Below are 13,883 nucleotides of genomic sequence, written 5' to 3' on the forward strand. Positions count from 1 at the left end.
CGCTCCCGCATCCCCGCTTTGCGCGCACGCCCTCCCGCCGGCGGCCCCGCTTGGCGCCGCCTTGCGGAGGCTGCTCGGTGCTAGCTCGGGCGCCGCGGGGAGGGGGCGCTCCAGGGCCCGGGGCTCCCGGTCTCCGCGGGTCCGTGCGAGGCCTGGAGGGCGGAGGGGGGGGGCGGGGGGGGGGAGTGTGGGTCGGGCCCGGCCCAGCGTCCCGCGCAGGGCCGGACGCGCGAAGCCGGGGAAGGCGGCGCGGAGGGGCCGAGGAGTGCGGCCCCCGCCCCGGGACAACTCCCACCCCGCGCCCGGCGCCCCCTCCCCCCGCCGGCACCTCCCCCCCGCCCACCCGGGCTCCCACCTGGCGGCGGGGCGGCGCGCCCCGGGGCGGCGAGTGCGCGCGCGCGGCCGGCGCGCTGTCCCTTTAAACGGCCCGCGGCGCCTCCCCGCGCCCCGCCCGCCGCGGTGCGGCCGGTGCTGGGCGAGGCCGGAGAAAGTCCATGTGAGCCGGAGCGCGGGGACGCGAGACTTCCTGCCGCCGCAGGCCGGACCGGGCCGGGCGCCCGCAGGTACGCCCAACTTGGCGCCGCCGGCCGGCTCGCCGCCGCCGCACTTCCCGCAAACTCCGCGGCGCGCCCGGCCGCCTCCCTGCCGCAGTGCCCGCCGGCCGCCCGCAGCCCAAGTTCGCGCGGCGCGCCCGCCCGGCCCGGGGGAGGCGGCGCGGCCCGGCCCGGCCCGGGAGGCGGCCGGCCCGCGCCCGCGCCCAGCTGGGGCCCCGGGCGCCTCCCCCGCGCCGGGACGCCCGGGACGCCCGGCCTCCGGCCCCGGCGTGGAGGCCGGGGTCGGGGTCCGAGGCCGGCCGCGCGGCTGCGCATCCGCCGGGCCGCCGCCTCTCCCTCCCGGTCCCCGCGGGCCCCCTTTCCCCGGGCGCCCCTGTCCACCTTCCCCCCCCCCCCAACCCCCGTTCCTGCCCCGTGCGGACCCCAGCCTGGGGAGAACCTGGGCGCCGGCTGCCCAGGGAGGGGGGGCTCGCACCTGTCACCCGCTGCGCCGACCCTGCGGAGCCGAGGTCTTGTCGCCCCAGCCCCCTTATCCGGGAAGCTCAGAGGTCACCTCTGAGCCCGCTGCCCACGCCCATGGCCCGGGCAGGCGACCCAGGCTCTTCCGAAGTCTGCCGCGTTGATGTGTGTGTGGGGGGGTGGGGGGTGGGGGGGGGTGGCATGAGGTCAGAGGTCACCTCCGGGTCCCCTCTTCCGGGCTTCTCAGAAGTTTGGTCTTGGGGCTGGTGCTTACCAACTCTGTCCTGATGCCCTTTCATTAAACCTGTGGATTTGCCGGTGGTAGGTCCCCTGGAGCTGGCCTTATAGACCATTCCCACTGCCTCCCCCCACCCCGCCCCCCCTCCCCGGGGCCTCTAGATCTGGGATGTTTTGGGCGCATTGGCAGTCGGGCGCCTTCTTTCCAGTGGTAATTCTTCGGACTCACTGGGCACCTGGCTGTGTGTGTCCCCTGGCTGTCCTCGTCCAGCCCATCCTGGGGGCGGGGGTGCTGGAGACAGCCATCCTCTCTGCCCTCCGTGTGCCCACCATCCCGTAAGGCTGCTTTTTGTGAGCGGCCTGCAAGCACTCCACTGTGCCAGCAGCGGTCAGCCACCCTCCTCTTCCTGCGCCCGGCTGGGCTGGGCTGGGCTGGGCTGGGCTGGGCTGGTGTGGGTCTCTCCCCTGGTCTTCCCTCTCGCCGCCCCACCCCCCTCCTCTCCTCTTGAGCCCCTGACCCCACTCCCCTCCCTCTCTCCAGTTTGCCCAGGTGATGGCGGTAGGTGGCTCTCCACACTTATTGTCATTTAAGCCTGGCAAGGGCGCCAGGAGAGGTAGCCTGTGTTATTGGCTCCGTTTCGCAGGTGAGGAAACAGCCTGGCAGGAAGGAGTTAGGTAAAGGGTCAGGCAGCGGGCACTGCCTTCCCCTTCCAGCGAATCACCTTGTCCCTGCTCCTGTGGCCCCCTGTGGTGCCCGTCCCTCCCAGGAGGCCCGTTGGCATTTCAATAGGGTCATTCCAGGGTTGGGTGGTACCTTTAGAAGGAGGTGAGAGCGAGGTGTGGGGCCCCCGCGTTCCTCGGTGAAGGCTGCTGGAAGGAGCCTGCAGGTGAAAGATATCACTTGTCACCTCTCGGTGGCCAGAGACCTGCTGTCGGTGGTCACGGCCCGGGCAGAGGCCGGGCTGGACGCGGTGTCTGACACCACGCTGACCCTGGGGCGGCTTTGCCCCTTCTCTCCTGCCGCCATTTAGAGCCTCCTCCTGAGCGGGGGGCCGGCACGTACTCCTGGCGCGCCCCTGACCTGGGAGCACCGGGCCGCACGGGGGTGTCTCGGGATCGTCACCGCAGAGCCGCTGGAGGGTGTGCCAGGGCGCCCAGAGAGGCCGTCTCTGGGAGGCTGGACTCCCGGGTCACTTTTGGCAAAATCCTTCACAGCTTTCTCTGGTTTCCAGCTAAAGCGAGCACGAGGTACTCACGGAAGGGGTGACGGCAAGCCCTGAGCCGGGCCCTTCGTGCGTCCTTGCCTTCGGGTTCTGCCTGCCTTGCGTCATGGCTTGAGGGGGGCCCCGTACCCCTGGTGGGACAGGGGATAAGAACCGTGGCAAGGAGTCTTCCAAGGGTGTTCCCAGGGCTCCACCCCACACCCCTGCCTCTGAGGTCTGAGCTCCCCCGAGTGCAGAGTTGGGGATGGGCCGCCCAGGCCGGGCCCCGGGCTTCCCCTGACGGGCGGCAGCACCTGCCATCCACGAGGGCGAGAGCGTCAGTGCCCTGAGGCCCCCCCCCCCCCCCGCCGTGGCCGAGCCCCCATGGGCCCTCTTCCAGCTCACCTTGGCCTCCCCTGCCTGGGCTCTGCCTGGGTTCTGTTGTCCCGAGAGACCATAGGGTTGCAAAAGCCACCCTGGCCGGGGGGCAGCGTGGTGAGTGTCTGCCCAACTGTCCGCGTGTGGACTGCAGCCCAGATCTCGCCCCTCGCCCTGGCACACTTGCATGTTTTCCCGGGAACCAGAGCCTTTGACAGACCCCGGTGTGACGGGCATACTTGGGAAGTTCGACTAGTTCGTGGGACGCGACAAGCTGACGTTCGGTTCAGAGTCGTGTTCGCTACCTGGCTCGTTCTCGAGGCTGCTGTCCCTCAGGGGTGCCCTGGGCTCAGGAACCCGGGGCGGTCTTCCGGCCCTGGTCTTTTGAAGGGGAGCAAAGCCTGTGGTGTGGTGCCACTGCGCGTGGGGGGGTGGTTCCAAGGCAGGAACAGGTGCCCTGGTGTCCCTGGCTGGATCCTGAGCTTCTCCAGCTCTGTGGGCGGCCCCACTTTTGGGGGCTTGTAAAGTCTGGTTGGGTGAGGGGTCTGCCTGGGGCCGGGGAGTGGGCACAGGGCCTGTGCAGGGCCGGCTCCTGTGGCCCTCTCCTCTGCCCAGGCCGGGCCCTGGGCCCCCCTGGAGCCCCTGTCCAGCACCGTGCGTCAGCCCTGCCTGGCCTGCTCCCCTCCCTCGTACCCTCTTGATGAGCCGGGGGCTCCAGTCAGTTGTCTGTGTGTCCACCTCTGTTCAGAGATGTGCGGACCCCACACCGTGACCTGCTGCCACCTCGGGTGTGCCTGAAGGGTCACGTCCTCCCCCGACTTGGACCTGGGCTCCAGGGGACCTGGCTGCGGGCTGGGCTGGGGAGAGCATTCGGCTTGGTGAGGCCAGAGGCTCGCCGGCAGGGCAGGGCAGGGCAGGGATCCCTCTGGTTCTTTTCTGGCAAGCGCTTGCTCTCACCAGGCCTGGCCTCAGGCTCTGTGGAGACCGTGGTTCCCGGCTGCCCACGGCTCCCTCCTGTGCCACGTGTAGCTGCTGCTTGCTGGGAGCTGGGCCTCCTCCTCCACGGTGGCCTCCGGCCTTTCACGTGCTGGGTTCTGGAAGTGGGCCCCGTGGGCGAGGGCCTGGCGGCCCGTGGGGGGGAGGGGGCGGACACAGAGGTGGCTGGAAGTGGCAGCCGTTGATGTTTGGGACGTGAACTTTGGAGTGGGGCTCCCTGGTGGCCGCCTCTGTGGTTAGCATCTTCAGAGTGGGGCAGTGCCCTTGAGGACAAGGGCGGCGGGAGCACATCTGAGCGGGGGAATGGATGGAGGGGCTCTGACCGTGACCTGGGCTCTCCGGGCCCCTCCCCCTGGCCTGGGTTCAGGAAGTGGGGGGGGGGCGGTTGTGAGCACGAACTCCGGGGTCTCTCCCAGGTCTCATCCCGCCTGGAGCTGTGTGACCTTGGATGCGTAACTCGCCCTCTCTGAGCCCCCACCCTGGCCTGTGAGTTCCGATGCTGAGTGGTAGCTTCCTTGTTTGCTTGGAGGCTGAAGGTGAGCGGGCCGGCCTGGAGGCCCTCCCGGGATGCCCCCTCCCTGTGAGTGGGCCGCAGCCAGTGAGAAGCACATGGCCCTTTAAGGGGAGGCTGCTTCTCAGTCTCCAGGGAGGGCACAGACATACTTTCCTCCGAGGCGTTGTTCTCTGGTCCCAGGGGGGGGAGGAGAGGCTGGCTCTGGGTCTCTGAAGGAATCTCCCCCTCCCCCTCGGCCCTGGGCCCTGGCATCCAGGAGGGCACATGGCCACGGATGGGCCCCGCCTAGCGCCTGCCTGTGTGCCTGGGAAGCGGGCAGGTCGGGGGCGGAGACCGCAGAGGCCTGAAAGTGCCCATATATAGTCACTGGGTTTGAGCAATCTGCACGATTGCAGCGCTGTGTCCCGGGCCCCGGACTGGCCGGCCCCCAGGCCCATCCAGCAGGTCCCGAGGGAGGCACGGTGTGGGGGCTGTTGCAGAGAAAAGGCACGTCGGGGAGGGGGGCGCAAGCCATCAGATAGAGCAACAGGCTTGGGACTCTGAGTGTTTGTTGATTGAAAATAAAAATCTGCAGAGCCCTCGGTAGTCAGAACCAGGTGTATTTGTGGAAACGCTCGCTCTCTTTGAGAGCTGGAGCTGGCTGGCCAGGACTGCCCGGGCCCCTCACTGTGGGTGTTGGAGGCCGGATGCCCGCTTATCCGCCACCCCAGCCTTTGCCCCGCAAAATGCCCGCCGCGTTACAGTGATGTCCCTAGATGTCCCCTCCCCTTCCGCACATCACCGGGGGCCTTCCGCTCTGATGGCTGGTGTCCTCTGGACGGCGCGTCCCTCCTCCGTCCCTCCGGCTCCCGGACGCGGCTGGCAGTCTGGACTGTGGGTGCTGCCCCGGCCTGCGGGTCAGGAGCAGAAGGGTCCGGGTCTCAGCGGTACCTGTGCCCGCGGCTGCTGCCCGGCTGTCTCCCGTTTTTGCCCCATCGCTGTCTCTGTGCCAAGAAGGGAGAAGTAACCGCCTTTGCCGCATTCCTGACTTTTGTGCCGTTAGAAAAATCACAATGTTAACATAGTTTTGCTCATTTAATTTAGTTTCCATTGCGCTGCTAAGCGCCTTTGTTAAATTTTGTATATTGATACTTTTTGTTGTCGTCAGCAGTTTTTTCTTCCCTGTTTTTGGATATAAAGCCATTAGAGAGGGAAGATTAAAAAGATACATTACAATTAAAATGTTAATGAAATCTGCATCATACAACTTACGAAGCCCTTTAGGCATTAATCTTGCCTGTGTCACGTCCATTAACTCTGGCCATTCTTATTTCACACTGACCCCTGCTGAGAGATTTGTGCTATAATTGGATTTTTTTTAATAAAAAAGAAAAAAAAAAGCTTTTAAGAAAATAAAGGTTGAGTGGTGGCCCTCGCTCCCAGATGAAAGGAGAGGAGAGCAGGGGGCACGTGGCCTCTTCTGTGGGGCTCCCCTTCTGAGCAGGGCGGAGGCCCCTGCGGCGCCCGGCGCCCCCCCACGGCTGCCCCAGGGGCCGCGTCTGTTCGGGCCCTCGCCATCCCCCCACCAGGCACCGGGTCGCCCATGACGTTCGGCCCCCCGGGCTGTCGGAGGCACCACGGGCTGCATCTGGGGCACGGAGGTGCGACAGTCTAGGACAAGCCCACCTGCCCGCCCACTGGGTGAGGGGTGACGGGTGACCCCGGCCAGGCCGCAACCTTAGAAGGGCCTGTGGGCACCAAAGCCTAGACTTTTGAGTTCTTAGGCTTGTGTACTGCCTGTGATCCCACGAAGTCTGCCCCCCCCCCCCCCCCCCCCCCCCGGGGCACGGGGGTCTCCAGCGTGAGGCTGGGGCCAGGGAGGGTGGGAAGGGAGAGCCTGCCAGGGCAGTCGGGACCCCTGGCAAGAGTGGGCGGCGGTAGGTGCCCCGTGAACGTCCCCGTGTAGACGCGCCCCTGCCGGGAAGGGCCCCCTGGCCCCGGTGACGATGGGGCTGGGGCCCGGGGGTGACGTGTGGCCCCTGGTGTCTGGGCTTCCCGGGCCCCGGTGCTGCAGTCACAGCCGCCACTGGGAAGCTGGTCAGGTGCTTGGCAGTGGGGCTGCTACAGACAGATTTCATGTCTGTGTGTTTTTGCAACACCTTGCTATAAAGGGAAACATAATTTAAAATATGATTACTTAGTGTTGTAACAGCCGCCTCAGCGCTCCACGCTATGCCGAGATCATTATCAGAGGCTGATATTAACTTGCAAAGAATATTATGCAAATTGCCCGCTGGCTCCTCCGGGAACCTTCTCCCAGGATGGGCGTGGGGCACATGGGGGTGGCGGGGGTGGGGACGCTGAGGGACCCGGGGAGCCGGGGGCAGAGTGGACACGGTGGAGGCTTTGGCGTGGCTCTCGTCCAAGCTGCTGCCGGGCTCCGTGAAGTTTGCTGAGCTCGCGTTGCCTCCGTGCCGGGGCTGGGCCCTCCCTGAGGTCCCGGTCCACTACAGGTAGACGGTGGTGTTTGCTGCGGTGGCCTGTGGGGTTCGGGTGCGTCCCCGAGGAAGGCACTGAGGTCACAGACCCGGCCCCGCCTCCGGCTGCTCTAGGCCGTCACCCTGACCGGCTTTGCAGCTCGCAGGAGGGGCTTGGGGCGGCCTCGAGGGACATGTGGCCGGCCTGTGGATCTGCGAGGTGGCCAGAGTCTGAGGACGGCTCCCTCCGTCACCAGCCCCCAGCTGGTCCTGACGGGGGGCGGGGGGGCTCTAGTTTCATGGCTTTGTGATCCCTTCCCAATGTCCTCTCTCACACGTCTAGAAGAAGTCGGGCGGGGCCAGTGTGGAGTACAGATCCATGACCCCCCACGGCAGAAGAGCCCATTTACGGGTCCCCAGAAGTAGGGTCCGCCTGGCAACCGTGGAAGCTGGTGGCACCCGGGGACCTCGGGTCTCCTGCATTTCCCGTGGACGTGGTCACATATGGGCAGGGCCAGGGAGCCTGGGACCGAGCACACGTCCCCCCCGCTCCGTGTGGATGCGAGGCTCTCTCCCCCTCAGGGCCACACAGGCAGGAAGAGGACAGGGTTTTGGGGGCCGCTGGGACTGGACGGGACCGTGACCATCCCCACGATCCTGTCGGGGCCGCTCGGGGCCGTTCTCAGCCGAGCGGCCACTTTCTGCAGAATCCAGGTTCGGAGCGAGTCTCATCTTGGGATTTTTGAGCGCTGTTCCTTACTGTGTGCTGTGCTACCGTGGCCTCCTGGGCCTCAGTTTCCCCACAAGTGAGAAGAGCTTTGAAGGAGAAATGGAAGTGGGGCACCGCCCACTCTCTGGTCTCCGAGATGGCCCCGGAAAGGTGCCTCGTAGGCTCCACGCACAGACGCACTCGCTGGAGGGTGGGGGCCGTCCCCGGTGTGCTGGTGCGTGCCGTGACCCGGCCGTGATGAGGCAGTGCTGCTCTCTTCCCTGCCAAGCTCCTTCCCCTCTGTGGTGCCCCGCTCCGTTCTGTGACTGCTGCTCTGGGGCGCCCCATGGGGTCTGTCCGCCCCGGGAGAGCGGTGATATTTGCCAACGGGCAGGGAGGGCGCGGGCGGTGGGAGCCCAGACAACAAGTGACCATAAAGCTGGTGGCTTCGAAGGACAGAAATGTATCCCCTCCGCCGCTCTGAGGCCGCAGGTCCAAAGTCAAGGAGAGGGCAGGGCTGGCCCCTTCTGGAGGCTCCAGGGGAGAACCTGGCCTCTCCCAGCGTCTGGTGGTGCCGGAGGTCCTTGGCGTCCCTTGGCTTGTAGACCCGTCCCTGCCACCTCTGCCTCGGCTGTCACGTGGCCGCCCTCCCTCTCTGTGTCTGTGTTCAAATTTCCCTCTTCTTACGAGGACACCCGTCACGGGATGCGGGGCCCGCCCTCAACCCAGGACGGTCTCGTCTCGGTCCTTAACCGATCACATCTGCAAAGACCCAGACTCCAAGTAAGGTCCCCTTCTGAGGTCCTGGGCGGACGTGAATCTGGGGGGACGCCGTCCGGTGTGTGGAGGTCACAGAAACCCCTTGGTGGCGGAGGGGAGGGGGTGCTGTTTGGGAAGTGGGGGGCTGGCCCTGTGCCGGCCTGGGAGGGTGGGCAGCCGGACACGCAGACAGAGGCTGCTGCCCCGACGAGTACTGGCTGGCAGGGCTGGAGGGCCAGTACCAGCTGGGGAATCTAGAAGCAGCTTTGTTTCCAGGACCAAAGCCCGGGGTCGAGGGCAGGAAATGGGGCCATGGGCGGAGGAAGTTTCCTGAGGCACACTGTCTGCGGTTATGTAAGTTTTGGGACAGGCGGCAGAATTTGTGTTAATTGTCGTAACCCAGTTTAGTTGGCCAGCCCCTGTCATGGGAAGGGCCAGGGAAGGAAAGGCGTGTCGTCCAGAGGAGCCCTCGGGGCTGGGCCTGGCCCGGTGCTGGATCCCAAACCTTAGTGCAGAGTCGGGCTCCTGAGGCCCCTGGAGCCTCCTCCTTCCTCCCCCTAGAAGGAAAGTAAGCTGATGAGGGGAAATGATGCAGCGGAGGAGGTGGGAGGGCCACAGCGGCCCGGCTGCGGGCCACGGGAGCCGAGAGGCTGTGCTGTCCTTCGGGACCCCACGAGCCCGGATCTTGAGGGGCCCCGCTGGCCCCGGGACCCCGAGAAGCAGGCGGCTGGCTCTGGAGAGCTGTGATGGGGGCCTCAGGCGCTTCTTGGCGGAGGAGCAGGGTCCCTGGTCTCTCCCCACACCGCTCCGAGCCACGCAGATCGACCTGGGCCAGGCTGGACCACAGCAGTGAGGGCCCCGAGGTGGTGGGAGGCTGGCCCGTGGTTTTGCTCTGGGTCCCTCGTCAGGTTCTCGATAACCCGGGAAAATGGGAAGTCCTCTCCACCGAGCATCCTTGGGAATAGGCCCGAGTTCTGCTTGGGAGGCCCCTAGGGTGTTTGGGGGCACTCCTCTGCCTTCCCCTCCCCCAGCTGCTGGGCGTGCTGCAGCTCAGAAGGTCCTAGAGGGTCCTGGCCACATTCAGAGACTCATTTCTGAAGGCTTTTAGTGGCTGGGCTTGGGGCCGACCCGCAGAGGGGGGCTCGAACCCACGAACCTCAAGATCATGACCTGAGCTGAAACCAAGAGTTGGATACTCGACCGGCTGAACCTCCCAGGCATCCATCCCTAAAGTTTTAATTTAAAAAATCCTAGGGGCGCCTGGGGGGCTCAGTCAGTTGAGCGTCCGGCTTCGGCTCAGGCCGTGATCTCGCCGTTTGTGGGTTCGAGCCCCGCGTCGGGCTCTGTGCTGACAGCTCGGAGCCTGGAGCCTTCTTCGGATTCTGTGTCTCCCTCTCTCTCTGCCCCCTTGCCTGCTCACACTCTGTCTCTTTCTCAAAAATAAATAAAAACATTAAAAAAAATTTTTTTTAAATCCTAGTTACCGTATGTATAAAGCTTACCATCTTAACCAGTTTAAGGGCACAGTTTAGGGGCGTCAGGTGAATTCACGCTGTCGGGCAGCCACCCCCTCCCCCTCCGTCTGTCCCCAGAACGCGTCCGTCTTCCCAGACTGGACTCTGCCCCGTTACACATGGACCCCCCCCTCCCAGGCTCCCTCCCCCCCCCATCCCACCGGTCCCCTCCCTGCGTCTGGAATTTTCTTCCCCTCTCCCTCCTTTACTGTGGTGAACGACACAGAGCATCACGTCCACCATCCGAGCGTTTGACGCGTGCGGTTCAGGGGCGCCCCGCGAGTGGCCGCCCTCCGTCCCGGGACCGCTCGTCGGGCAGATAGGAGCCCCCGGCCCCCAGCTCCCCTCTCTGTGTCCGTGGGTCCGGCCGCCCCAGGGCCCCAGGTGAGCGGATCTTACAGCGTCCGTCCCTGGCGTCTGGCCGTTCTCACTGAGCGCGTGTCCTCTGGGTGCATCCGCGTCGCAGCCACGGCTGAGGGGGATCCACGCCGGGTCCACGCCGGGTCGACCACGCTTGCTTGTCTGTTTGCCTGTCGACGGATACTTGGATTGTTTCCACTTTTTGGCTTTGTGAATAATGCTGCTGTGAGTGTAGGTATGCTCTTATGTGGTTGAGGTTTGTTTGTTTGTTTTTTAATTTGTTTTAATGTTTGTTTATTCCTGAGAGAGTCAGGGCCAGGGGCAGAGCGAGAGGGAGACACAGAATCGGAAGCAGGCTCCAGGCTCTGAGCTGCCAGCACAGAGCCCGACGCGGGGCTCGAACCCACGGACCGCGAGATCGTGACCTGAGCCGAAGTCGGATGCGTAACCCACTGAGCCACCGGGACGCCCCGTGGGTTTCAGTCTTACTGTGTCTTTTAGGCTCCCTTAGTCTGGAAGCTTCTGTGGTCTTTCCCTGGCTCCTGTGCCCTTGACTCTGGAACGCAGGCCAGGTTCGCGCAACGCCTCCCAGCCCGGGTCTGTCTGTGTGTCTCCGGGGGGAGTGATGGGCCACACGGGACCCTGTGTGCAGTGGGGGGGTTTGGGTGTCAGGCCCAGAGGGGCCGGAGTGGGTGACGCTGCGGTCCTGTCGGGACCAGCTGCTCCCGGAGGCGGGTGAGCGGCCAGGCCCCTCGGGGCCCCGAGTCTGGCAGCTCTGAGCTGGCGGGGCTGTGGCGGGCAGTGAGGAGGCGTCCCGGACTCAGAGCACGCCTGGCCGCCCTCGTTCTTGGCAGATATTGTCCAAGTCGGGAAACCAGTGGCTTCCCACTGCTTCCGAGCCGGGGTCAAGGTCGATGTCGGTGGGGCGGGTGTGTGCGGGTCCTGATGCTGCTGAACAGAGGCCCACGAGCTTGGTGGGGGGAGGGAGGCGTCCAAACAGCAGGACTCGGTGTCCGCCTGGGTCCGGAGGTCAGACCGTCACCGGGCCGTGCTCCCTCCCAGCCTCTGGCCGCTGCGGGTGTCCTCAGCTCACGACCACATCCCTCCTGTCTCTCTGTGTGTCCCACGTGTCCACGCCTGCTTTTCAGAAGGACACCAGCTGTTGGGTATAGAGCTCACCCTCAACCCAGTAAGGCCTCTTCTTAACCTGGCATCTGCTGCTGGTTTTGGCTGAGATCCCATTGTGAGGTGGGATTTGGGGGGATGTGGTTTGGGGGGACCCTCAGCCAGTGCAGGAGTAAAGGCCCGCTCCCCGTTCTGCACGACTGCTGCCCCTTCCTTCTGCCAGCCCTGGCCTTGGAAGGAACGGCAGAGCCGGCCACCCCACCCCCCCCGCCCGAGCAGGGGTGGGGGGGGGGGCAGAGCCCTTTGTCCCCCGGGCTGGGGTAGGGCCCCCGGTCCTCTGACCTCCCGCCCGGGGTGGCTCCATCTGGGAGGAGAGGAGTGTCGCGGGGTGGGGGCCGGGGGGGGGGGTGCTCCAGCCCGGGGCCAGGCCCGCACACTCGTGGGGACAGAGGAGATGGGCATGATCGCTGTCGTGTCTGCACGGGTCAGATGGGGCCCGAGTCGCTGCAGCTGGAGAACACAGGATCATTCCTCTTGCTCCAAAACTTGATGGGATTGAGGCAGTCAGCACAAAACCCTAGTGGCAAAGTGGGCCATCCGTGAGGGCGAGGGTACAGTTAGCAAGAGAAAACCAGCCGCTCCTGGAAAATGTGTGGTTTTCTTTGTGGGGAGAAGGAAGCAAACACCCCTGCGAGCCAGCCCCACCCAAGGGGGAGAAGGGTGGGGGCCCGGGCTCTGCAGCGGCCCGCCGGCCGCTGAGGGGCAGTGAGCGCCGTGGGCCTGTGTCTGGGGGTCCGGGAGGTCCAGGCTTCCCACCCGCGGTCCCAGGAGTGGGGTCACCCTGCAGGCAGGGAGGCGCCGCCTGGGGCGGATGGGGGGCCTCTCCTTGGCTCCTGTTTGGTTTGGGGTGACTCAGGGCGCCCCCAGGCAGAAGGCTCGCGGGTCAGCCTTCCCCAGGGGTCAGGCCCCTGTACTCTCCACGGGCACCAGGAGGAGGCCGATGAACTGCGCCCGAGAGGTTCAGCCACCAGCTCCGGGCCGCGAGGCCGAGGCTTGGGACAGCACTCCCGGCTGCCCACCTTGTGTCGGACCCCTGTGGCCCCTTTAGGAGAAGCCCCTCCTCTCCCCTCCCCCTGCCTGCAGGGGTGCTGGGCAGTCATGGTTTTGCTTTGAGCTGCTGGCGGGTCATGCCGGGACCCACGGTCTCTGGAGAGTATCTGATTCTCCCCTCCATTTGTGGAAGGGAAATGAGGCCCGGAGGGGTTGGGTCCAAGAGCTGAGCGGGGTGTAGGGATAACTGCCCCCCCCCCCACCGTTGATGGTTTTCTGCGGGTGCCAGGGGGCCACTCCAGGTGGGCTGGGGTGAAGACAGCAGGGCCCCTGGGCAAGGGGGTCGCCAGCTGCCCTCGCAGCCCTGCCCCGCCCTGGTGCTCCCGGTTGCCTGGACCGGGTACATCCAGGTGGCTATAGCTGGGTCAGGGTGGGGTGGGATGGCTCCACGAAGGGCCAGCAGGAAGGGGCCGGGTGTCCTCGTCCTGGGCGGGGTGGTGGGGTGGCCGGTGAGGGCATGGCCACCAGGTGGGGCCGCCCCTCCACCGGCTGTTGGGTATTCCTGAAGGTTTCCGTTTCTCCTCGCTGTTTCTTAACTGTGCTTTCGTAATAATTATAACCGAACGGAGCCACTGAGCGGGCTTGTTCAGAGCCCCAGCAGCTGTGATTACATTACAGTCACTGATTTCCAAGAACCCTCACGAGGGAATTGGTTAGAGCCCGAGGTAGATGCAGACGCCCTGCGTGCCTGAGCCTCGACGCCTCGGGACCCTCACCCCGTGCATCTGGACCACCCCTGCGGGGACGGGGCACTCGCCAGTTCCTGGGGCAGGCGAGGTGGCCCCCGGGGGCAACGTTTGCAGGTTGTTGGCTAATGTGGGCGGGCCAGGTTCGCCCGCTGACCCCCGTCCTGCCTCCGCCAGAGCCCCTGAGGAGCTGGCTGGCCTCTTTCCCCTCTGGGTTTCCAGCGGCTTGGGATCCTGCAGGGTCCCAAGGTGGGCGTCTTGGTCCTGAGCTTGGTTTGGTGTCTGTCCTTGGGAAGCCTTTCCCACGTCCCTTGTCGGCCCTGGGATATATGAACACGTGTGAACATGTTGTTTCTTTTCCCCAAGACTGCTTGATCCTTGACCTTGGGCTGTGGTGTTCTAGGTCAGCCTCTTCCGTTCGTGGGAGCAGGCACCCACGGGGTTAGCCATCCCCGGGCCTCCTGGAGGGCACAGGGAGGGACTGGCCTCCCTAGGCCGTCCCCAGGCCTGTCCTGCTGCTCAGGTGGCTGGGACGAGCCGTACACACTGGGTCCAGCCTGGGCCTTCCTGGGTCTGGGCTCGAGGCTGCGTGTGAGGGAGGGCGGCCCCGGGGCCCAGAAACGCTGTCCTTGCGGTGATGAACAACACAGCAGTGTGGCTGGTTACTTGTTCTTGAACCACTGCTGGAAAGGCCGTCTGTTTGCCTGTCACTGACTTCCCGCCCTGTCACCCCAAAATGCCCCGTCTGGGGGCCGCGGTGCCCGCCTGCTGCTTGGGGGGCTTTGCTGGGTGGGGGCTGCAGGCCGCCAGCTCGGGTATCTGGC

General features: G+C 65.5%; 1 protein-coding gene across 4 annotated transcripts in view; it reads left to right on the forward strand.

Annotated features, from left to right (window-relative positions):
- The first annotated feature begins 397 nt into the window (after nucleotides 1-397).
- The window catches only part of NACC2 (NACC family member 2), a 72,000-nt gene continuing 58,514 nt past the window's right edge, over nucleotides 398-13,883 (forward strand). For 3 of the 4 annotated variants that reach the window (XM_045467915.1, XM_045467916.1, XM_045467917.1), the window contains exon 1: nucleotides 440-563. The gene's annotated coding sequence lies outside the window, so the exon portion shown is untranslated. Of the gene's footprint in view, nucleotides 564-13,883 lie in introns of all 4 variants that reach the window. The other variant, XM_045467913.1, reaches the window with a different exon arrangement.

This window comes from Leopardus geoffroyi, chromosome D4 (genome assembly GCF_018350155.1).
Source record: "Leopardus geoffroyi isolate Oge1 chromosome D4, O.geoffroyi_Oge1_pat1.0, whole genome shotgun sequence".
In the NCBI taxonomy this organism is placed as follows: domain Eukaryota; kingdom Metazoa; phylum Chordata; class Mammalia; order Carnivora; family Felidae; genus Leopardus; species Leopardus geoffroyi.